At 43.4% G+C, this 23,043-nt stretch overlaps 1 long non-coding RNA gene across 1 annotated transcript in view; it reads left to right on the top strand.

Moving 5' to 3' along the window:
- The window catches only part of LOC126504477 (uncharacterized), a 140,624-nt gene extending 123,006 nt beyond the window's left edge, over positions 1-17,618 (top strand). The window contains exon 4 of the long non-coding RNA XR_007592620.1: positions 17,521-17,618. This is a non-coding gene — a long non-coding RNA (uncharacterized lncRNA). The remainder of the gene's footprint in view (positions 1-17,520) is intronic.
- Positions 17,619-23,043: the final 5,425 nt, after the last annotated feature.

The raw sequence follows: 23,043 nt of genomic DNA, 5'->3' as shown, positions 1-23,043 counted from the left end.
TTCCAACATCTCCGGCTTAGGTAGGGCAACAGCAGGAGAGAAAAGCAGCTCTCTCCACCAGCCTAGCTGGAAACTTCACATGACTGTCATTCACAAATCAGTTCAGACCTCTCTCTCCTTTGCTGGTTCTTGATTTGAAGGGGAGCTGGAAGGAAGTGACACTTTTCTAACTGCATCCTTGACTTGTGCCTCTGCCAGACATCACTAATTGAACCCTGAGTGCCACCCCTGAGTGGAGGCCGCTGCAGAGAGCATTCAGGCATTCCAGGCAGACCCTGCCAATCACCCAGTTCTAGGACACCTCATAAGTTCTATTTGCTGTTTTCTGTTTGAAGTCTTAAAACTTTACTACTGCCTTAAATACTAAGAAGCGGTTTTATGAAAACCACAATACTGAAAGTGGAGAGTTGTTTTTTTTTATTTTTAAACCATAAGATCTAGTGAGGATGTCAGGATGCCAAAATACAGACAGAAGATGCTGCTGGGGCCTTGAGATCAGCATAGAGATGTTTTCGGTTTCCTCTACTCTCCTGAGTCTTAATTGCATAAATATTTGATGCAGAGACACAGACAATATGTGATAAGATATACTAAACTGGTTCCACGAATAGAGCTAAGTAATAAAGGGTCTGCCTAGCATGCATGAGGCTCTGGGTTTAATCCCCAGTACTCTGTGTGTGTGTATGTGTGTGTGTGTGTGTGTGTGCACACGTGTGCATGTGCTTATACTTAGAAGAATAGCCACTGATTTATAATCATCAATGATTCTCAACTGGCATACATCCAAGACTCTGGCTTGCTTATGGTGCTGATTTCTGGACTTCTTTTTTGTTAAGGATATCTGGTCTTGGAGCCCAGAAGCAGGCATGCTTACCAGACACTCTATTTGATTCTCCTAGAAATATGCCTAGCACCCGGTCTTGAACCTGTTGCCAGACACATAACTATAATATTTAGTTTCTGTTTATCCTTTTTTTTGAGTGGCTGGCACAAAGTACAGCATTCATTTCTCATGGGTGAGTTCCTTTCTGTGATGGATAATATTGATTGTCAGCTCCACAGGACTCAGGATCACCATGGAAACTTGACTCTTGTATTTATGCGGCTGTTTCCAGAAAGGTTTGATTCAGCCTAGAAGACTCATGTTGGATGCGGGTGGCACCATCCCCTAGGGTCAGGTCCTGGGACTGAATAGGAAGGAGACAGAGAGCTTTCATCTCTCCCTGTTTCCTAAATGTGGACGCAGTGTGACCAGCTGCTTCCTGGTCCTGCTGTCATGGTAAACTGTGCTCTTGAACTGTGAGTCTAAAAGAACCCCCCCTTTCTGGAGGTTGCTTTTGTCGGGTGTTTGTCCCAGCATCAAGAAAAGTACTGAGCACTTACATTCCATGACATTGGAAATGAAGCCACTGTCACCAAAAGGACTGGCCTTCCGAAAAGCTTGAGCCACGCTTGCGGAGATCAATGTTTAGAAAGTATCTGAATTACTATGCACCCGTATTGTCATTTCAGAAGAATGGAGACGGACTAGGAGATTTTTCTGGTGATCAAGACAGAAGAATTTGTCTGTATGGTGTATGGCAAGAGCCTTCTTACTGCACTTGTGGTGGACAGCAGAAGGGCCGACAGGGACACACATTCTACCTCACACGACTCAAGGGTGAGAGACTGATGCCATGCTTACAAGACCCGCATGTGGTGGAGTTAGTCTCTCTCCTGATACAATCCCAAGAACCTCACATTCAGCGCCCTCTCCCAGAGCTGACACACTGGACATTAGGATCCCATGCAAGTGTGAGTGGGGGCAAGATTAGAACCATCGCCCTGGATGCTTGATCAATGCGTGAGTGCGCTCACTTCCTGCGAGTTGTAGTCGTAACAATAAGCACTACTCTTACCTATTCGTTCCGTGCCAGGCACTTCGCTATGGCCATCTGCATAATGCTGTCTAGTGCAGTTCTTAGAGCAAGCCTATGAACAAATTATCACCCTTTCCAGGAAAATGCTAAGTAACTTGCTTAACTAGCAAAAGATATGAATGCAAGCCTTGAACCCAAGGTTCTCTGTATTCCAAGTACTTCTTACTTAATTCTGTTTCGAAGACATATTCTGTTTGGTGAGATTCGCAGGAATCCAGATCGAAAGGCAACAGCGTTGCAAACCTCAAGCCATAACCAAGATGGGCTCTGACTAAATACAGTAATAGTGGCTTTAAAAAAGCTGGGCTTGCAGGAAAGGCAGGTTGTTTCCTGTTCTTTGTCTTCTTTTATAGGAAGAAATTTGCTAATCTTGATAAGTCATGGGCCCAATGACCCCCCCCCCTCACTTGGCCATTGTTATTAAACGAAGAAACCAGCCAACCTGACCCGTACACACGTGGCTTTACGTGGAGTAGCTTCAATTCTCAGTCTACAGTGCGTGTCTTTGGAAGACCCATGTGCAAGGGCCTGTGTGGTCACCCCAGGCTGACGGATCATCCAGTGGACGAGAGAGTTCATGATTGCTACTTCGGTGACAGCCAGATTGGGTGAGGCTGAAGGGACTTGATTCAGCTCTACTTCATTTCCTGATGAGAGACGGCTCGACTCAAGGACACTTCCAGTTAGTGAGGTGACACTAAAGTTTCCCAATTTACAGTGTGAGGATAATAATAGCACCTTCCCATAGAGTCGCCATGAAGGCCTTTAGATGAGATGACACACGCGAAGGGCTTGGATGTTTTCTTGGCATTAGAGAACCATTGTTCTAGAACTCGGTCTGCTTCTTACTGTGATGTCCCCATAGATGTCCTGGTATAAGGAACAGACTTAATCATCCCTGCCCTTCCTGGAATACCAACCTGCACAGAATTGAACAGAGCAGCAGTGAAGTGAAGTCACTGTGTGTAAATGACTGAGTCTAATTGGGACCATATCCTATGCACAAAGAATGTTTGTGGCTGCTGCCCACTGGAGCCCAACACTGCTGACTCTTAATGTGGTGCTCTCTCCCCATGGCATGCTAAGTGTCACGTGGGTGGAGACAAGCGCCTTTGCAATGCTGTGAATACCAGCGTGGTGACAGACACCCCAAAACACATGGGGACATCATCCCAGTATATCTAAGTCTACGGGTGTAATTCTATTAGCAAGCATTTATCAATGCTATGATGAGCTAGGAGCTTCGCTGCTGGGATGCATATAAAAGTGACGAGGATACAAGCCATGCTTTTAAAGGCAATAAGGATAGACCAACATGTCAAGTGCAAGGCATATGGCCTTCTGCAACTGTTCTGTGTACCTGAAAGGAAAGGGCAGGGGCTGGGATTTCACCTGTTGTCATGGCAGGAAGGGACCAGCTAAAAGGCTAGGAGAGGTCCCCCAAATGTCTCTGTTCAGTTGAGGCCACAGGACACTGGATATAGGGACAGAACTCTGCCTCATGAGCCATGCTGGGCATCTGGACGAAAAGCATCTTAAAACCCATCCGGGACTCCTGTGTTGCTGCCCTGCCCTGCTCTACAGACCCATTCTTTGCAGTAGCTGTTCCTCCCTGAGCTAATGAGGACAGGAACAGTCATCTGATCTAGTCCTCTGCTTCCAGGCAGGGGCATCCTTACTTGGGCAGGTGTTTAAGAATACACACACACACACACACACACACACACACACACACACACAGAGAGAGAGAGAGAGAGAGAGAGAGAGAGAGAGAGAGAGAGAACAAGGAGCCACCATTCTCCTCCCTCCTCTGTATTAATAGCAGAGGATGGGGGTGGAGGGGAATGTGGGGGAGCAGCTGGGCAGTGAGGGAACTTGTAGGTCAGAGCTTGACAAGGGGACTTGGGTCACCCAGGGAAAATATGGCCTTGCTCTCGACTGGCAGAGTCCCAGTGATACTCTGCTCCCCACCTGCTCCCCCTGCCCCCAGTGCTGCTGTCCCCACATGCACGGAGCAGGGAAGCGATGATGAATTTCCCCCGAACGGCATTACAGACAGTCATAAATAATGCTTTGCTCTTTGGTGACGGCACTTTCCATTAGAGCTGCCTGTGCCGGGCTCTTGCTACCCCCAGTCTTCTGCTGGGGACTCGCAGTAAAATTTATCAGCGAGCTTTCTGCACCTAATAAATCATCCCCTCCGGGAGCCATCTGGCAGATAAGGCCATGAGAACCCACATGCTCTGCAGATGAGGAGTCAGAACGAGAGGCAGGCCTAGCTGGGCAGCTCCAGGCCCTGCTGAGCAGGACCTTCTCTGCCGCTGCTGCTGCTGCTGCTTCGGTTGCTCTTGGCTTCTCTCTCCAGGCTGTGGACAAGGGGTCCTGGCTATGGAAGCCATTTCCACTCATGCAACTATACGGGGCCAGGCCCAAAGATCGCATCTTTGTTACACTCGACTTCTATGTAGACGGAGGATACTGGGATCTGACATGAGGCAAGAGTGGGGTAATCTCCAAGCCAAACTAGTGATGGGAGGGGCCTGGGTAGATATTGCTTAGCTTGCTCTCCTCCTTGGAATGTCCTAGACACTTGGGTGATGCCAAGAGCAGATAATCTCACGGTGATAAGAAAGCTCCTGCTGGGAGGAAATTATCTAGAAGCCCTCGTTAATTCGGGGAGCTGTATGCGTGTGACCCATATCCTATGAACCCCATCTTCTCTGCTGCAGTTTTCCTTTAGAGATGTGCTAAGAGCTACTAGTGCTCCTAACCTCTGAGTCATCACTTTTGAAAGATGGGAAACTGGACAGAGGTGACACCTCCCTTCTGTTCTAATAGAGTTCCTTGCCAGCCATGATGACCTTGCTTAAGGTCTGCCTGTGAGGGTGCCAGGTAGCCAGAATCTAAGCTCTCAAGGTGCTTTCCTAAGGCTCACTTTGCAGCAGGACATCTCTCACGCAGCATCTGATAGTGGTGTAAACCTCCCAGGGAAACACTGACTGCTCCGAAGACGCTTAGTTGAGCCATGCATTGAATATGTCCATAATCGAAATTTGCATGTAATCTGAGATTTTACCTTTTCAATTGAAATTGCTTTCTTCTTGTGGTTGGAAAATGCTTGACTGTTTTCCTCTTCAGAGCACTTCATCGACACTAATCTTTCTCTTTTCTGGGTGCCAAAATGGGAGGATATGGAGTTGGATGACATGGTGGGAAGGCAAATGTGTGTGTGTGTGTGTGTGTCTGTGTGTGGGGTAGATTAGTGGTTGGATAGCAAAGTCGAGGCTCCTTTCTTGCAATGGTCTTGTGAAGTGAGTCTTAGCTGGAGACATCTGGAGCTCAGATCTCTGTTTCCAAGGGGAAGCCAAGGGTCAGAGGGCTTACACGGTCAGAAATGGAAGAGCCATCCCACAGATAAGCTACAAGAAGCCATCAATAGGTGATCATCTCAGGCACTGGGAAGTAGGAGGGTGGGCGGTCTGGAACAAGGAAACTCTCTTCCTGTTTTTTTTTTTCCCCTGTGGGTAACATAATCTTGACATGTCTGCTGCCCCACAGCTCCTGTGATATGAGAGGAAACTGTGTTCCAAGGATAATGACTGGAGGGTGAGGGAAAGTCAGGAAGCAGAAGTTTCTTAGCTTTTTAGCCTTGAGCTAGAACCCATAGTTTCTACAACCATCTAATGACTAATCCATCCATCCATCCATCCATCCATCCATCCATCCATCCATCCATCCATACGTCTATCCATATATCTATCTAGCCTTCCATCCATTCATCAATCTATTTATCATTGCTGGGCATGGACCAAGAAGGGCAGCTGCTGTGTTTGCATCCTCTCACAACTCACTTGCTGAAACCCAGTCCCAGTACGCTATGAATGGGAGGTGGTGTCTTTGGGGAGATGAATGACATCTTATATACTCTGTCATACAATGACCCAGCGAGAAGTCATCATCTAGGTTACGATGGAGTCTGCTGATACCTTGATTGGACTTCTCTTCCCCAGAACTATGACCACACAATTTCTGTTGTTTACAGATTGTCCAGCCTAAGGTATATGGTTATAGCAGTCTGAATAGTCTAGAAGCAAATACCTGTTGATCTGTCAGAGCCCTCGGGGAGGCGATGAATCTTTATTCTCCTCCTGTGCTTAACTGCATAGCAGACTCTAAGAAACTCGAACAGAAACTGGTCAACAGCGATGGGTGAATGGAAGAACATTTGCAGGTTTGTAATGGCCCATTTTTAGTGTTCAGTGTTTTTGCTTGTGAAAATGGGGAGGTGGTAGGGAGTCCTGGGTGTGGAATAGCCTAGGTCAAAGTTCTAGACCAGGTGACTTTGACTGGGACCTTCTTGGGGAATCTGGAACTCCAGTGCCTTTTCCAGCTGGACCTTAGGTGTCCCTTCTGGCAGTGCTTTTGTGTTTTTAAGCCTGACTTCCTTTCCCACCTTGCCTTCCCCACCATGGTTGGTGAAAATCTATAGGAGGCTGATAACTCGGCCCTTGTCAGAAACTAAGATTAATGGACCCAGAGCCCACCTAGAGGACTTAGATCCCATGAAGAAGCAGTGGTCGGTTGGAGCTGCTATGGTGGGTACAGAGCCCTGGACAGAGCAGGGCCCCTCGTGCCGCCAGTGTGGGTCCTTTTTATCTGGTTTCTTTCAAGTAGAGATAATTTCTTCTACCTGGCCAGACAACTGAACTGTTTTCATTTTTTTTAATTCGGTAATAAATCTGCCAACCCTGCAGGGCTCGAGCCAAGAGCTTTCCTTGCCGCATCTACACAGAAGTCTCATAAAAATGGCATAAAATGAAAAAGAAAAAAATGCATATTTCACACGTTTGTCTGCTCCAGGTTATGGCGATCCTCTATTCGTCCCCAATACAAATGTCTGACCTTCCCACGGAGTTCAAGCACCCTCTGCCAAGCTGGAGGGGCCGCGTTTCTCTGCTTCCCTCTCCTGTCTCCTCCTCCTGCACAAGGGCACCTATTTGCCCAAGAGGAAGCAGGCCCTGCTGTTACGTGTGTTACACTGGTTTAGTGCTTTCTGGGATGGGGGAAACAGCATAAACAATTCTACTGTGTGCCCGTTAACAATGCTCAGATGTCCCCTCCCACTCTAATGTCGCTACTCCCCCCTCTCTCTCTGCAAATGTGTGTAGAATTCACTGATATGGGGTATCCTGCTGCTGAAGGCAGACTTGTGTTTATTGTAGGTAATTTTCTCCGCAATCAAATCTTCGACAGTATTAGTTTGCTTGATATCCTGTGGAATCAGGCAGCTCTCCAAGTTCATCTTCCTGTTCCCCTCTATGTCAGCCCAAAGGGTCACCAAACACAATACACTGTGTTAGTTCCTATTCTTAACCTTTCTGTCACATCTTTCTTCTACACTGAATCTGGCCCTCTCTCTATCCTGCCCAGTTCATCTGTAGCTTTGGAGCCTGTCCTGGAACTAGCTCTTGTAGACCAGGCTAGCCTCGAACTCACAGAGATCCGCCTGCCTCTGCCTCCCGAGTGCTGGGATTAAACACCTATTTCTTTACCTGGGACTTAGCCGATAGAGCTTACAGCATCCTTTTCTTGGCTACCAGTCTGGACCACTTTTTAATGGCTATTGTTATTTTCCTATGCAATCATTCTTCTTTGTTCTCCTCCTCTGTTTTTATTCTGTGACAAGCCTCCAGAACACAGCCCAGGCCTAGAACACACCATGTGTGCCGAGACGGCCTTGAACTTAACCGTGATTCACTTGCTTCAGCCTGACTGCTAGGATCACAGGTGTGTGCCATCATGCTGGCTGTTACAATTTTCTTTTTACTTCCTTTAGTAGACTGTAATGTCACAGAGATGTCTCTTTCCTTTCCTTTGCCAAACACCAAGCTTTTATTGTTGAGCAAACAGTAGGTGCTTAGTGCCTGTCAAAACAATAGTGTCGGTGTAAGCATGGGCTGTGTGGCATGGCCTGATTTTCCCAGGCTTGTGAAGTCATCAAAATAATTCACACTTCTAAGGCAAGGGAGAGTCCTGACATGGGGGTGCGGCCCCTGAGATGTTTCCTCTCATTTGACAGTTGCAGGAACCTGGGTGGCTATTGTATATCAGAAACCACCCAGAGTGTCCTGATGGACCCTGGGTTCCCTGCCACACTAGATGCTCAGATTTTCACGGTCACTGTGACCCTCTATGGGCACCTTCCTCAAACCCGGTCTATCCCCCAGGCTGCCACATACAGGCTGTATTTAAACCGGAGCAGGGACCTGGCAGCTTGGTGTCTTTACAGATGTGTGGAATTCTGCCCCAGCCTGGCCTCTTCCTCTGCCTTTGCCCTGGGCTTCCCACCTGAAGGCCACTTTACGGACTGCTTTGATTTGTGGCTGCGGTTTGTAGCTGTCACCGACTTCTTTGTTGTTGTCATTGCCGCTGCTGCTACCGCTTCGTAGCAGCTCGATTTTTCGCTGAGTGTTTGGGTAGTAAATATGGTTTACACCAACTCCGCTGGAAATAATGGCATTTATGTGCTGAAGTTATTTCCAAAACCTGTGATATGTGTATACAAATAGATCCACGGCAGGGCCCCGAGACTGGGGAGAACACAAACTCAATAAAGCCTTCGAGATGGAGTATAAACAGGTGTCTGCGACAAGGACTAAGCCAGGCGGGTAGGGCGCACACTACCCCCCACCCCTGATGTTGGCTCTAAATGGAGCCCTACCATAAACACTGCGCTCAGTGCTGGGGAGGTTGGAGGCATCTTTGTGATCATATTTACCTGCTCAGTGCTCACTTGTGTTCTTTTGAGCACCTTGTGTTAAACTCCTTGCATTTCTATTCATTCACTCTCAGCGGTGTTAAACCCAAATTGCTCTGGATCCTGGAATAGAAAAATTTTTGGCCAAGAAACTATGGGATTAGCTTATAAAACTAGCAGCCCTCCTTTCTTTTAAAATGGCTCTCAGTCTCGGGTCTTGACTGTGCTGGGTGAACCCAGTCAAGGTGCCCAGGACTTCTGGCGCTCCATGCTGGTCTTTACTCCTGATCAAGCGCAAAGGAAACCCAGGTGGCTGCAGAAGTTGTGGATCTGCCTTCTGAACTGGTTTTAAGATACCCATTGTTACTGGTGATTCTGTCTTATCCCTGAAACGGGTGCTTCGTCTCCGTGGCTGACATCTGTCCGGAGGTGGAGCCCTCATCTCCACCCCAGATGAAGGTCTTGTTGGCCAAGGGCTTGAGAATGATTCCAAAGGTGTCTTGGCTCTGTGCTGAACGCTGTGTGACAAAGGCACAGGAAGGGTGCTTCAATTGCTCTCTAACTTGTAAATGCCAAGCAGAAATCGTGTCGCAGTTCCTAAATGCCACATTTCGGCGTGTTTATTGTGCCCCCCCTAACGGGGCGAGATAGTGAATGGACTAATAACTCAGGAGCCGGGAACATGTTTATTTGATTTTTAGAGCTTTAGCAAATACGGTGTGTACAAAACCCGGTGCCAACAGCATGCATAATTCCTCCAGGAATGGGGCTGATAGAAATACAAAGCTTGCACGCTTCAAAACTGTAACCAATATTTACACATCTGAGTGACTAATTCTCCACTCCGAGCAGGAGAACAATGGGCATAATAGTCAGGTACATTAATGCAGAGCATGCTCGTCTGGTGACTTGGATATTTGACACACAAATAAAGTTGGGAGGGTGGCATGGGGAGGGGGAGATGTGGAGGCCTTTTATCTACCTGTGTAGCCATACACCAAACAGCAGGTTCCAAGCCCGCTCAGAAAATGCTGACCCAATGCTGTTCTGGTACCTCATGTGCAGGATTGGCAGATGATTTGCGGCGCTGCAGGAGCTCTGTAGCTGACCTCATTAGTGGAACGTTTCCTGGCTTGTTAGCATCATATTTGTATAATTTACAGCACCTTCGTTTTTATGGAATGTGTTTCTTGCAGAGTGTAATGGCAGCAATATATTTAACCTATTGCATTTAGGCATGCTTTTGCTGGAGGCAGCCTGTAGCTATAAAGGGCACTTCCTCCTCTCTTGCATGGGCTTTTCTCATTTGGGGCATAGAGGCTGCTGCTGCTGTGTGTGTGTGTGTGTGTGTGTGTGTGTGTGTGTGTGTGTAGCTCTGTGCAAGTTTATGAGTGTATACACACATGTATAGGGTGCCTGAAAAACACAAATAGGCCCTGAAGTTATGACTTTTACTTCCAAGGACAGAGGCCACTTCCAAGGACTGTTTGCTTCCTTGTCTTAAGGTGTAGCTTTGTATGGAGTGAAGCTTACTGGCTTCTCTGTCTTGCTTTGAAAAGATGAATTTTCAAAGTGGAAAAAGGCAGGTTAGATATTGGGGATGATTTCTTTTAGGTGGGGAGCAGCAGTGGTGTGTGCTCACACTCCACACAAGCACACAAATACACACACACACACAAACACACACAAACACACACACTAGTGATACTCATAAGTTTGTTGGCACACCGAGGTAAGTTTTCAGTTCTCTCTGACTGACCTCATGAAGGTTTCTTCCTAAAAACTATAACATACAAAGTGAAGACATTTTCACGCCCCTCAGGGACAGATCCTGCCTTAAATAAATTTGTACCTTAGAAAAATAATAGAGGTTATGATGGGGATATGTGGTCTCTTTCCCTCCCTGAGCTATGTAGAAAAGGTAGAAATGGCCAGATCAAAAGAGACCTTTTATTTTGTCAATTTTCAGGAGCTTAAATTATCTGGGAAGAGAAATCTCAATCGAGAAAATGCTTCCATCAGAATGCCTGTAGGAAGCCTGCAGGGCATTTTCTTGGCTGGTGATTGATGTGGAAGGACCTAGCTCTCTGTGTACGGTACTCTCTGGACAGCTGATCCTGAGGTGTCTAAGAAAGCAAACTCAGAAAGCCAGGGGGAGCGCGCCAGTAAGCAGCATTCCTCCATGGTTGCTGCTTTAGTTCCTGCCTCCAGATTCTTGCCTTGAGTTCCTGCCCTGACTTCCTTCTATGCTGGACTGTGATGTGGAGGTGGAAGCCAAATAAATCCTTTCTTCCCCAAGTTGCTTTTGGTCAGGCTTTTTGTTTTGTTTTGTTTTGTTTTGTTTTTTAAATCAAAGCAATAGAAAGCAGCTAATACAGTGTATAAGAGAAACTCTGACCTCAGAATCAGGAGTTCTGATACCGGTTTCACAACCTTGGACGATTGCATTGTCTCTAAAATTAGTCCCAGGTACTGAGCAGTGTGAGGTCTCTCTGGAACCAGAAGTTCCCATGTTCCAGGGCCTTCATTTCTTCTGTTTTGGAGACAGAGGATGGTTGAAGGCTGGAGTCCTTACTGGCCCACAATGTATGAGTATTATGTGGAACAACACAGAATAGCAAGATATCCTCTCCAGGATCTGTCTGTGCCCCCCCCCAATTCCCTTTCCTGTAACGGCGTAAGCGAATGCAGACAGATTGTCAAAATATAGACAGCTTTAATGGAGGAATAGACTTACAGAACCACTGTTTCCGCGGAGACCAGGAAAGCAGAAGAGAGCGCTGGGAGCACGCTCACCAATTTTATAGGAGAACTTTAGCCTGAGGCGAACACGCCCCCTAAGGGGTGGGACTTTTCCCTATACTTTCCTGGTGGAGGCAAAGCAGTGGAACAGTCTCATAATTCAGAAACCAAGGTAGGGTACTGTCTAGAGCTCAGGTGAAAACTTGGGCAAGAGCAAGAACAGTTACTTCCTTCCTTTCCACAAGGTTACCTCATGTGGTGGTTTGGACTGATGACCCCCCATATATTTGAGTCATTAGAAAGTGCTGCTTTATGAGAGGGATTAAGAGTTGTGGCCTTTTGAAGTAGGTGTGGCCTGGTTGGAGGAAGTATGTCATTAGGAGTGGGGCTTTGAGGGTTCAGAAGCCCAAGCCAGACCCAGTGACTCTTCCTACTGCCTGCTGACATGGATCTAGAATTCTCAGCTCCTTTTCTAGCACCATGTCTGCCTACATTCTGCCTTGTTTCCTGTCATGACAATAATGGACTAAACCTTGAAACGGTAAGCCAGCCCCAATTAAATTATTTCCTTTTAAAAAGTTATCATGGTCATGGTCACAGCAATAGAACATTGACTAAGACACCTCAGGAGCAAGTTAACAGGGAGACCCTGCACTGTGTCAACTACAATAGACTGAGAAGCTAAGTATTTTATCAAAATGGTCAAGCTTCCTCTAACTGGCTCATAATGTTCTACAGTCTCCCCATTTTCCTCTTGCCCCCAGCTTCAGAAATTTCAGGAACTTCCCTGCTCCTGGTATCTTTTCCAATTGCAATACCTCTTCTCATTGATTTTTTTTTTTTAAAGATCTTGGTTCTTGATTTTACTTAAAAGATCACATTTTCACTCTGAATCCATGGAGGTTGATTTGAGGACTCCCGAGGACACCCAAATCTACAGATGCTCTAGTCCCTTGTTTAAACTGGTAGTTTTTGCATTTAGCTTACACATCTTCTCCTGCACGTTATCCCTATATTATTTATAATACCCATTCCAATGAAAATGTTATGTAAATAGTTGTCATACTATATGTCTTAGGAATGATGGCAGGGAAGACGGCCTGGCCCCAAACACTGTCTGCTCACAGTTAATCAGATTTATGGATATGAGACTTATGTGCTGAGGGCCAACTGTGTGTCTCTAACACTCAAGAGTGCTACCATTTGTGCAATTGTTCAAACAGCTAAATATATATATTTATAAAATTTGAATGCACATTTATATGTGAGTTTTAATATGTCATATCCTCTTGGCAGTAAAGGTGTTGGTCAAAAAAGCAAAAACAAAAAAAAACAAAACAAAAAAAAACAACAAAACTAAACAAAAAAGCAAAACCAATCAGCCAGTCAAACAAGCAAAGCTGTTTTGTGAAGATTCTCATTTCAGCTTCATGAAATCCTGGAATATTTATGGTGTGCCATAAAGCACCACAGCTTCAATGAAAGCCACAACATGCTTACTTCTGTGGCAGCTCAGCCCATTTAAGGTGGCTTCTGATCTCACTCCATGCCCTGAAACTGCTCCCCATCTACTGCTGTAAATAGACACTGTAACCATGGCAACACTTATAAAGACAGCATTTAATTGGAGGTGGCTTACATTGTAAAGGTTTAGTACATTATTGTCATGTCGGGAAGCAATGGGGGTGTGCAGGCAGACATGGTGCTGGAGAGGAGCTGAGAGTTCTACATCTGGATCCACAGGTAGAAGGAAGAGAGAGAGACATTGGGCCTGGCTTAGGCTTCTGAAACCTCAATGACACACTTCCTCCAACAAGGACACATCCACAACAACAAGGCCACACCTTCTGATAGTGTTACTCTCTAAGAGCCTATGGGGGGGTCATTTTTATTTAGACCAATGAACCCATGGTAACCTATAAGCTACCAGACATTGACTATAACAGGCATCATCTATGTGTTAACCCCTTTCCTCTAGAACATTGTGTTATCCTGGGGTTTGCTCATCTCTCTGGCCATTTCTTAGTTTGCTTCATTAGCTTGAAGTTTGATGACTGACCCTTTTGCTGAATTCTTCAGGGTTTTGACAAAGTGTCTGACCTTCTACTCATTTTTACTCTTTGCCAAACCATGTTGCCAATTTTCCACAGCTTCCTTGGCCTCCATGTGATTTTGTCAAAGAGCCTATCTCGAGTTTCTGTAACTTCTTACCACACAACTGTTGAAAAAAGAAAATAGAAAATAGAACAGCTCAGGTCAGATGGGAATTCTTTTCACTTATACACTCTGCTCAGAGTTTCTGGACATTCATTCCAGTTAGGGTTGTAGCACCAATGACATTGTCCAGAAACTTTAAGGTTATGCTATAATGATAGAAATAGGTCATATTATGGGCACCCACATACTTCACATGCTCAGAAGAGCCAGTATGACCCAACACAAATGGATCATCTGCTGATTTTTAACAGACTTTCTCATGCCTCTGGTTGTGGTCCTCTCCTATCCTGACTGACATATCGGATTTCCCATGAGTCCTAGTGTCATCTGTGCTGTCCCTCAGCTTTGGGCTGCTATACCCTCTTCTCTCTGCAGGAGCATGCCGCCTTTCCCTTGCTTGTAAACGGAGACTGCTTATTCGTTTTCTGGCCACCCAGACCCAAATAATCACACAGAAACTTTATTAATTAAAACTGTTTGACAAAATAGCTTAGATGTATCCATAGCTAGCTCCTATATCTTAAATTAACCCATTTCTATTAATCTGTGAATCAGCTGTAACCTACCGGTAAGTTTCTGTTGTCTGTCTCCTTCAGCATCTATATGGCATCTCCTTGACCCCGCCAACTCTCTCTATATATCTCTGTTCAGATTTCCCATCTGACTTTACTCTGATAAGTCAATGGCCAAAACAACTTTATTCGTTAACCAATAAAAGCATCACATATACAGTAGTATACCCTATATCACTTGCTTGATAAACTTCTGTTTCTCCTCCAGAGGACTCTGTTCAGTCTGGATTTTGTCAACGAGATGTTCTCTTTTCTGCTAGTCATCTTGCTCTGTGCTCCTACAGCGCCGTGTTCATCTATCTCTACTACCATTGATCAATAATCAAATGTCTGTGATCTGCATTTGTGACTATACTGTAAGCCCCAAGGTCAGAGTGAATATCTTATTTGATAGAATAAAACACATGAGATTATTTCGAGGAAATATACTGATTTAAAGGAGGGTTTTCTTTTCTTTTTTTTGCCTGTTGACTCACTTATAAAAGCAGTAAGTAATGATTTCCTGTTTAGACACAGGATGATAATAGCAGAAACGGCTTCCGATTATAGAATGATTTGGAATGTTTAATGGGAAGAGAATTAGTAATAAACACAAATGAAAGGTTAAACTCAATTTTAATAGTGATAACTTCTGTTTAAAGTTATTTGGCTTTTATAATTTTAATTATATAGCCGAATTTGATCTTTGTAAGATACTTATATGTCAAATAAATTATTATGACTGTAGAGGTGTACAAGCTAAGATTAAGTCTTCCACGGAATAAACAAAGGAGCCAGAACTTGAGTCCGGATCTCTGAGTCTAGAAACAGGATCTTGTTCCTGGTTATAGACTATAATAGAAAGCAGAAAGTACTAACTACTGGGTTATTTACTTACTGTTCAAGCATAACAACTTGAGTTCAGTCTGGAGAACCCACATGCAAAGAAACTGGGCATGGTAGGTACAATGGTAGTTAGTATGCTATTAACCCCATAATCACATAGGAGATGTAGCCTTGTTGGAGTAAGTATGGCCATGTTGGAGGAAGTATGTCACTGTGGGGTGTGGGCTTTGAGGGCTCATAGATGCTCAAGCCATGCCCAGTGTTTCAGACTACTTCCTGTGGCCTGCTGGAAAATATGTAGGATTCTCAGCTCCTTCTCCAGCACCATGTCTGCCTGCATGTCATCATGCTTTCTGCCATAATGATAATGGACTAAACCTCCAAAACTGTTAGCCACCCATGAAATGTTTTCCTTTATAAGAGTTGCCATGGTCATGGTGTCTCTTCATAGCAAGAGAAACCCTAAGACAGGTACATTTGTACTCCCCATGTTCCAATGGGAAGATGGAAGGCAGAGACAGGACAGTCCCTGGAGGCTCAAAGGCCAGCACACTTGGCATAATCACAGTGAACAACAAAGACACCAGGTCTCAGATATAGTAGATGAGGTCTGACGACTGAGGTAGCCAGCTCCCCTTCACCCCTGTGTTGTGGCATGCGTGCACCTGTACTCTCTCACACACAAACACAAATCAAACACATAAACACACATTGTACATGTACACACACAGATATAAAAAAATAAAGAGCACAGTTCTGCTAATTCTGAGTTTGTGTTTCATCTAGGTAGTCATTTGATAGTCTTTTGTTGACTATCTAAATTCATGAGTAGGAAGACTAACAGATCTGACAACTAAGATTTTACAAGCACCTGTAAGTCACCAATTATGTGATAACAAACAGAAACAATAAAACAGGCCGTATTATGTGCGAGAGAGGTGTAATATGGCCAACAGACTAGCTAATCGCTTTTAAGTGACTTCAGCAATCACTTTAAATAACTGTGTGGGTGTGGGAGGTTTGTATACACTCCTCAGGAATCCTGAACCCACTAATGACAGGGTTGACAACGGAAGCTTTATTATAACTTGGGACTTGATTGACATGCAAGACATAAAATGTGTGAGCAATCCCCACCCTGACTCTCTCCTGGGAGTGCAAAGGAACAGAGAACGCTATTGTCCCTGTTACTGGTAGGACAGTGACATAGATATTTGTCTGTCCAAATTTTGTTCTTTCTCCAGCTCCATCTGAACACTTCAGCATGTTCTAAATGAAGAGGGTATCAGTATCATTTATGGAACACTACCTCTGTAGAAAGACCTGGATGTCTTTCTCTAGTATTGTGGACTAAAAGTCTTTCTTTATTCAAGACATGGCTTCCCTAGATAGAAGACCTTAACTCTGCAATAGGAAGAATTATCCCAAAGGCCCACAGTTCTGATGATTGCAGGAAGGAAGAAATTGGCTGACATTAGGATCTTGAGTGTTTAAAAATTTTTAAAAGATGGAATATGCACATGTTTATGTATATTCCAGTCTCTCTCTCTCTCTCTCTCTCTCTCTCTCTCTCTCTCNTCTCCCTCCCTCCCTCCCTCCCTCCCTCTCTCTCTCTCTCTCTCTCTGTGTGTGTGTGTGTGTGTAGGCCAGAGAACAACCCTTTGGGTATCACTACTCAGGAGTTGCCTCCCTTGGTTTTTGAGACAGTATTTGTTGCTGGTCTGGAGCTGGCTAACTAGTCTAAGCTGGTTGGTTAATGATTCCCCTAGGATCTGCACCTAGCCGGTTGTTATTAGAATTGATTACAAATGTGCACCAAATCTGGCTTTTTAATGTGACTTCTAAGGAACTGAACTCAGGTCTAAATGTTTGCCTGGCAAGTGATTTACCAAGTGTGGCTCCCCAGCCTCTAGATCTCACCTTATTCATATATGGTTAGTTTCTGGGTTGACTCCCATTATGCCAAAGCCCTAGTGTATTGCTCGGACACAGTGGGTGTTCTATAATCAGTGATGATTATGAAGAGAATGCAGTCACCTCGGAAGAAACTACTCAGATTCAGATTTGAAACCGACCCCTGCCAGCTAGAAGATGAAATAGCTGCCTAAGTTATCTAGTAAATTATCTAAACAATACAATCTTTTTTTTTTTTTTTTTAAGATTTTTCAAGACAGGGTTTCTCCGTAGCTTTTTTTGGCTCCTGAACTGGAACTAGCTCTTGTGAAGACCAGGCTGGCCTCGAACTCACAGAGATCCGCCTGCCTCTGCCTCCCGAGTGCTGGGATTAAAGGCGTGCGCCACCACCGCCCGGCTTAAATATTACAATCTTAAGATTTTTTTTCTTTAATCTGTAAAATTAGTTATAGCCAATATGAGCAGCGTTCTCTAGCAGGTGCTTTTATTTCTTATTAACACTGTCATTTTGAATGCTCAGAGTTATGAGTGAGTTGATTGAGGCTCATGGACAGTAAGGAATTTGTCTTTGCAGATATTATTTACCTAGAGTCCGTCAATGTTGAGACAAACTCAAGCCTGTATGACTCTGATTATCTTCTACTTCATGACGCTGGCTGTGTGAAGCAGAGGTGAGAAGAACGATGGTTTTGTTGTGAGGGTTTAGAGTCAGAGCATGCTGCACGTTCCCATCACACAGGATTATAGGTATTATTATTATTAATTATGTTTAGAGTGGTGGTTTGTTTATTCCTATTCTTTAGGATTGAGAGAATTTTGACATGTGATACCCATCAGGAGCCCTGGTTGGAAATTCCCTGGTGGACATGTAGTGGAAAAATCAATCAATGCATGTTGACATGTCAAAGATGCTGCAGTTGGTCCACATTAAAGGCCTGGTATCATCTGCAGCCCTGAAAACTGGAGGCTGACATTGCATGTTCCCATCAGAAGCACACCTCTCTGCTTCTGAAAGCGCTAAAAAGTCTTCTTTGTTAATTATTTTGAGAATTTAATAAATTATATTTTGGTTGTGTTTATCCCCTCTCTCATCTCCTTCCAAACCCATTCCCCACTTCATATTCATTCAACTTTGTATTTTCATTTTCATAAAAACACCATAAAATCCCATTACAACTACTTATAGACTCTTGGGTGTATGGCCATCCCCTGGAGCATGTTAGATGTAGCAGGAACTGACTTCCAGTTATCGATAGATCCTCAGCTATACTGGCTCTTCATGCCACGGTCACAGTCAATTTCTAAAAAAAAAAAATGAGGGGGATAGGATATAAAGATGAATACTTTGCATTGGTATGGATCTTGGTCTAGTGATGCAAATTTAAGGTTGATCTGTTACACTGTGTGTATGTATTTTTGCTCTTGTTTAAGGTATTGTGTTTGTGTAGCTCATTTTAAAATGTAAGGTATAATTAAGAAATACAGATTAATAGATAGTCATCTATAATAGGCAAGCTGTAGTCATGTTATTTAGGTTTTCCAGATGTACAGAGATGTATTTCCGTTAGATAGATACTCTTCAGCACTTCAAAGGCCTACAAAATATGGCATTTGAAAGGTTGCAAGAACTTAGACTTTTCTCAACAATGAGACATGTCTGCTTCTGGCAACACCAATTACTTCAAAGAGGCTGATAGGCATAGAAGAAACTCATTATAAAAATTGCCTTCAATGTGACAAGAGTACCCATTTGGGCAAAAAACTCTCCTTGCCTGGATTGCTTGATGCATGCTATATGACTGGACATTTAGAACCCACAGAAAAAAAAGACTGCTAAACTTGCCAAAGAGGTGAGACAGTCCTTCAGGGTTCCTGCTTCATGAAAGAGCCTGCCAGACATTATGCAGAGACAGAAGAAAGTGAATGACAAACTTCCAATATAGGCAAAACAGTCTTTCAAATTTCCTGCTTCACTGATATTATGGGCCTATAGGCTGAAGATGAATGCCTCAATGTTACAGAAGAACTTTGGGTTACTGTAAATGCAGCAAGATGTCTCTGTTATTTCTAGAGTTTTGGAAGTTGCTTACAATGCACTTCCTGTTTTATTAGGTAATATTATATCCTTCTGGAATCTTTGATGGAGTTGAAGACAAATAGTTGCGGTTATAGTTTTCCTTATTTATGATAAAAGATAAATTAGATATGAAACTTTAGACTCACAAAGACTTAGGTCTGGGTGGCTGGGAAATGAAAGCACAGTCTCTGTTTACAATTTGGGGGGTGGGGAAGTCAAGTTAGAAGAGGCAAAGTAGTCAATGAGTGATAAACAAATGAAATGACAAAGATCAATACATTTTCTGAGTATGTTTTGTCTAGAGATAAAAATGCTTGACACCTGGATAAGACTGGCAGTTACTTTTCATATTCAGGAACATGCATAATATATCCCAACACTTTGAAATGTGGCCAGTGGGCATGAAACTTCCAGGTCATTATCAGCTTAATTTTGCCATTCTGAGTGACTCAGGTATGTGGTCTCTTCAATAACATGCTCTTGTTGTCAAGTTCTGAAGGGTAAAAGAACAATGACAATCTCTAGCAATATTTGGGGGGTTACTAGTCAACAACTCCAACAGGGGTAACTCATTCCTGGCGCTTGGCCTTTGTACTGTTAGAAGAAAAGGAAGAATATTGGATGACTTTTCTGGTTTATTAGGACCACATCTGAAGTTAGATCACATGAGGAAGCTAGCTCAAATTCCCAAAGGAAACCTGTGGTATCTCTGACTTGAAGAAGCAAATGACAGAGGTTTGGGCACCTACACCTGCTAAATATAAACCCTGTTCAGAACTCTGGCTGACTTCAGGATCAAGTGTGTGGGGGGCGGCATCCAAGAAGCTCAGCTAAAGATAGAAGAACTGAACTGAGATTTAGAGATCCTCCCAGGAGCCAGTTTGTCGTCTGAGTCCATCCAGCTTGTCTGTTGTTGCCACAACAGTGGCTCAATAATCTTCGGAGAATAAAACAGAATTCAGAGGAACCATAACCCAGTACTCACAATGTCTAGAATATAATCCAAAGAATTTAACAAGAAAGATCAAGACATGTAGAGAAAACACAGTCCATAAAGATTGGTTATATAATCCAAATACTGAATATTTACTCACTAAGATAAGAGAAAGCATGGTTCAAATAAATAAAAAAAATATGAAATCTCAGTGGAGACACAATACACTAAACAGAACCTTAGGACAGAATTTTGGAAGCAAATGCAGCAACTGCTTAAGAAGGATGTACACGGCATAAGAAGAGTCAGTGCTGTTACAGAGCAAGGTAAAACGTGTCTCTAGGCCTAAGAATAGAAAAGAGCAAACAAACTAATGAACAGGATCTCAGACACTGTGAGACAAAGTCAAAGTCTCTAACACATGCTCTGGCTTGCAAAAGCGGATCAGAAAGAAGGAATAATGAGCAAACATAATGTAAAAATGACAAAATCGCACGAATATAAATATAAAAATTTGAAAATGACAAGTAAGAATCGGTCTTCTCAGATTTCCCAAATTTCATAAATGTCTTAAGTTTATCCATTTGAGGATCTTAGTAAATCCAAAGCAAGGTCTATATATGTAGAAAATCGTGCTGTGGAGAGCCTTACAGTCCATCCGTCAACAAACCTTGAAAAAAATGGAGAGAAATCTTGAAAATCTTGAAGGAAAGGGTATATTACATGTAGACCAACAATGTACTGGATGCCAAAAAATAATAAAAGCCCATCCCCAAGTGGATGATGTGAATAAGACAACAAGAGACCAGTCCACCCAGACTATGTGAATATTATTTAAGAACAAAGGCAACACAGGGACCATTCTAAATTAAGGAAGACTGTTGTTCGCACTCAGAAAGCCTGAAAGACCCTTAAGGCCCATAGGATGAAGGCTTGACCTCCAGCCTTTGAGTCCTGGGAGGAACAAGAACCACTAAAAAGTAGGGCCTAGCGGGAGGAAATTGAGTCACCAGGGGTCTGCCTTTGGAGGGTGTATTGATTATTCCAGTGTCTGTCTTTGCTTTTTCTGCTACCATGAGATGTCTAGACTTCCTCCAGCATCACACCTGCCATGATATTCTATGCCATCTCAGGCCCAAAACCATGGGGCCTTGTTACCAGAGAGTGATATCTCTGAAACCATGAGCCAAGGCAAATCTTTCCCTTTTTTAAAACCATTTATCTCAAGTATTAATGGAATGCTAACACACCCACACTACAACAGATGCTAGACAATTCATTAGACTCAAAGGAGACGCTACTACATGAGAAAAGTTGATCTTCAGGAAGGAAGAGCATCAAAATAGTAAATACCTGGAATAAATAGAAATTAGTACATTTTATTTCTTTAAAATGCACTTTCCATTTTATAAATTATAGCCACATCTTGAAGGTTTATAATACAGTAGATGTACAGTAGTAGATATGTCTAGATGATAAAATCAGCATTTGCAATGGGTGAGATGGTTTAGGGGTCTAAATAGTGGAATTATTTTTTATATGTTGCATAAATAGTGTACTATTAATTCACAAGACTATACATTTTAGTATCTAGAGAAAAGAGAATAATTCCATGAAGAGTTTATGATGATTTCAATTCTAAATTGTGTTGATTAGTTTATTCTATGATACTTGGTATTTTTCATATTCTATGAAAAATAAAAAAAAATGCAATGGAAACAGCCAATAGGGAAACAGGGGATGAAAGGATCATTGTTGTCACAAGGCACCCCAAGACCAAGTTCTCAACACAAAGGAGATTTATTTGCTTTAGAGGGCAAAAGGGCAGGTATTAAGAGATAAAGACAGGAGGTAGAGGATGACGGATGTTGAAATAGGAAGCGGCGGGGCTGCGTCCCCAACACCCCGGCCGCTTGGCTAGCTCATGCCCAAAATAACAACACACAAACTGTATTCATTTAAGAACTGCTTGGCCCATGAACTCTAGCCCTTACAGGCTAATTCTCACACTTGGACTAGCCCATTTCTAATGATGTGTGTAAGCACCCCAAGGTGCGCTTACCGGGAAGATTTTAGCCTCTGTCCATCATGGTGTCTCTGCTCCAGAGCACAGAGCTGTCTGGTCTGTCCGGGAGCAGAGCAGAGTCTGACCTCACTTCCTCTTCCGCCCAGAATTCTATTCTGTTTATTCCGCCCACCTATCTTTTAACCTATCAGGGCCAGCAGTTTCTTTATTGCTCAGCCAATGAAATCAACAGATTGATATGACACTCCCACATCACTTCCCCTTTTTCTGTTTAAACAAAAAAAAAAGAAGGCTTTAACTTTACATAGCAAAATTATATATAATAAAACAGTTATCAAGTAAAAATTACAATAATCTATATTATAACTAAGGAAAACTATAACTATAGCTAACTATTCTTAACTCCATCAAAGAATCCAGAAAGACATACTATTACCTAAGCAAACAAGAAAGTTTTCCTTAGTTATGATAAGAGATAAAATAGATATAAATATTGTAACTGTAATTCTTACTTGATAACTGTTTTGTTATATGTAATTTTACTATGTTAAAGTTAAAGCCTTTCTTTTTTTGTTTAAACAGAAAAAGGGGAAATGATGGAGGTGGGTCTTGTATCTTATCTGTTGATTTCATTGGTTAATAATAAAGAAACTGCCTCGGCCCTCATAGGACAAAAAATTAGGTAGGCGGAGTAGACAGAGGAGAATGCTGGGAAAAAGAAGCTGAGTGAGTGAGTCGCCATGATGCTCCCACTCCAGACAAACGCAGGTTAAGATCCTCTCTGGTAAGCCAGCTCATGGGCTACACAGAATATTAGAAATGGGTTAGAACAATATGTAAGAGCTAGCCAATAAGAAACTGGGCCTAGCCGGGCCAGGCAGTGTTTAAAAGAATACAGTTTCTGTGTAATTATTTCTGGGTATAAACTAGCCATGCGGGCGGCTGGGTGCCGGGGACGCAGCCCTGCCGCTCCATATTTCAACAGAGGGAGAAGGAGGAAGGGATATTTTCCCCAAGGGACAAGGGACGGCCTCTGGATAGAAAGGAGACAGAAATGACT

The sequence above is a fragment of the Alexandromys fortis genome, unplaced genomic scaffold (assembly GCF_014885135.2).
Source record: "Alexandromys fortis isolate MF-2015 unplaced genomic scaffold, M_Fortis_MF-2015_v1.1 scaffold_55, whole genome shotgun sequence".
In the NCBI taxonomy this organism is placed as follows: Eukaryota; Metazoa; Chordata; class Mammalia; order Rodentia; family Cricetidae; genus Alexandromys; species Alexandromys fortis.
The sequence above is the reverse complement of the archived record's forward strand: the minus strand, read 5'-3'. Positions and strand labels throughout refer to the sequence as shown.